Source organism: Tupaia chinensis, unplaced genomic scaffold (assembly GCF_000334495.1).
Source record: "Tupaia chinensis unplaced genomic scaffold, TupChi_1.0 Scaffold000647_1, whole genome shotgun sequence".
NCBI classification, from domain to species: Eukaryota; Metazoa; Chordata; class Mammalia; order Scandentia; family Tupaiidae; genus Tupaia; species Tupaia belangeri.
The window spans coordinates 3351084-3354003 of record NW_006160168.1 but is presented as its reverse complement, the minus strand read 5'-3'; positions in this window follow the sequence as shown (position 1 = coordinate 3354003).

Below are 2920 nucleotides of genomic sequence, written 5' to 3'. Positions count from 1 at the left end.
GCCATTACACTAACTGCTGGTTCCTGCACCTGTCTTTCTGTTTCTCTCTCTGTCACTCTTATTCATGGAAGAAAGAAAGAAGCCGGAAAAAAATCTGCAATGGAGATGATAAAGAGCATGTTAAAGAGTACCAAACTGAATAACCCTTTCAGAATTCAAAAGAAAGATGAAGACAATACACAAAATGGTGATAGAAAAGGCAGAGAATGAAGAATCAAAATAAAGTTAGTTGGCTCTAAGAAGCTCAAACAGTTCTCTGCAGCTGGGAGTGAGTCACAAAAGGGTTCCACAGCTGAAGACTATCTGAAGACTATCTGGCAATAACACTCCTAGTGACTAGAAAGACCAGTTTTCTTTCTTTCTTTCTTTCTTTCTTTTTTTTTTTTTTTTGAGAGAGATTTTTGTTGTAGGGCACATGCCCTCACGGGAGAGAAAGAGACAAAGAAACAGAAAACGAGAAATCACCCCTCAGAGGGGATGGCCATGCTGTAATTCCTTCCCCTTCATTCTCTCAGGATCCTGGGCATGCACACACACACACACACACACCCTGTGTGAGGTTTAAGCTATCGGGTCTAGGACTTGAACTGCTGTCAACTACGTGCAAGTCCAGTGATGTAACCATTACACCATTTGCTGGTCCCACAAGTTTTCTCTTGAATGAGGACTTGAGTAATGCATTAGAATGTTCAGTCCAGTCTACCTCTGGTGTCCACCTCATTACATACTTTTCAGGAGCTGCTCCTATACGTGGTTTCTCTCTCATCTGGTAGGAGATGAGGAAGATTAATGGGATTGACTACAGCTCCCACTGTTGTATATATATTTCTAGGTCATACAGGATAAAATTTGTAGCTCCTTTAAAGAATCTTCCCTTTCTTTCCTTCTCAGGCCCAGTATATTCCTGTCTGAGTTATGTGTGACTTAACCCTAGTTATATGCCTGTCTTATTTCATTTAGCATTATTTTCTCGAGGTTCATCGTGTTACAACAAATAATAGAACTTCATTCTTTTCTATGACTGAATAATATTTCATTGTGTCTACATATCACATTTTCCTTATCCATTTATCAGTTGATAGGTGGTTAGGTTGATTCATATCTTAGCTATTGTGAAGTTTTTCCTGTACTTGTTGGTCATTTGTATGTCTTCTTTTGAGAACTATCTGTTTGGATCCACTGCCAAGTCTTAAATTAGATAATAATAATAATAATAATAATAATTATTATTATTTGCTGGTAAGCTGTTTGGGTTCCTTTGATGTTTTGGTTCTTAATGCCTCATCAGATATATAGCTTGCAAATATTTTCCTTCCATTCTTTGTCTGATTTCCTCTCTGTTAATTACTTCTTTTGTTGTGCAGAAGATCTTTTCTCTTTCTTTTTAAATTTAATCAATTTATTATTAGTATTTTAATTTGACCAGAGAAAGGGAAAATGAGAAAGCAAGCTGCCAGGTTGGGGACTTGAACCATGGTCGATCATATGGAAGCCCAGCATGCCCCCTGCTGGCTCCAGAAGTATTTTTCAAAACAGTTTAAGAATTTATTTCTTCCGTAAGTGAGAGAGAAAGAGAGAGAAGGAGAGACGGACAATAAAAGAGACAGTTTTACCAATAGGGTCTTTTTTTTTTTTTTTTTTAAGGTTTTGCCTTAGGGTGTGTGGGCTTGGCTGAGGAAGACAGAGACAGAGAAAAAGTGAGAAATCACCTCCAAGGAGAAAGGGCACACCATAATCCCTTGTCTTCCACTCTCTTCCTGGGATTTTGGGCATGCACATATACGCACATCCAATGCCAAAGCCACCAGGTCTAGGACTTGAACTATGGTCAGCCATGTGGGAGTCCAGCATCTTAACAATTATGCTACCTGCTGGCTCCCCCCAGTAGGGTCTATTTCTTTACTTCTTTCTCTTTTTTTATGAGACTGTTGCTATAGAGTGCATGTGCTCATTGGAGAGACAGAGAGAGAGAGATATAAAGCAAGAAGTCACCCCCCAAGGGGTGTTGACCACACTGCAATCCCTTCTCCATTCTCCTCTTGGGATCTTGGGCATGATGCACACATGCACAACATGAGTTTCAAGCCATGGGTCCAGGACTTGAACTGTGGTCAGCCTCACGGGAGTCTAACGCCTTAACTACCTGCTACCCTCCTCAACTGGGTCTTGATACTGCAACCCACACCTATCTTCAGCCAGTCCCAGATCTGGGCATGCTTGTGCCCCCCATACTCAGAGGTCCTTGGAACCTGAAACCCATGTTGGTCAGCTTTGCATAGTGTCATGTTTTCTTTTTTAAAAAATAGTCTGTTTTTAGAATCGTTTTATTAAATTATATTTATTATCATCATTCTTCAATTTGACCAGAGAGAGAGAAAGAGAGAGAGAGAGTGAGAAAGCAAGTCTCCCGGTCCAGGACTCAAACTATGGTCTACCATGTGGGAGTCCTTCAGTCCTCACAGAATGTCATGCTTTACCACATCAATACTGTCTGTTCCCGAGAAGCTTTTTAGTTCAGTGCAGTCTCCAGGAAATTACCAATGGCATTCTTCACAGAAATAGAAAAAAAAAAAAAAACTCACATAATATTTGTATGGAATTGCAAAAGACCTCAAACAGTCGAGGCAATCCTGGGCAAAGAGAGCAAAGCTGGAGGCATTACACTTCCTGACTTCAAAATACACTGCAAAACTACAGCAACCCAAACTGCATAGTACTGGTACAAAAACAGACATGCAGGGGACCAGCAGTTAGCGTAATGGCTATGTCGTTGTACTCCCATGTAGTCGACCACTGTTCAAGTCTTGGACCTGGTGGTTTAAACTCATGCGGGGCGCATGTGCGTGCATGCACAAGATCCCGAGAGGAGAATGGATGAAAAGCGATTGCGGCATGGCCATCCACCCTGGGGGGTGATTTC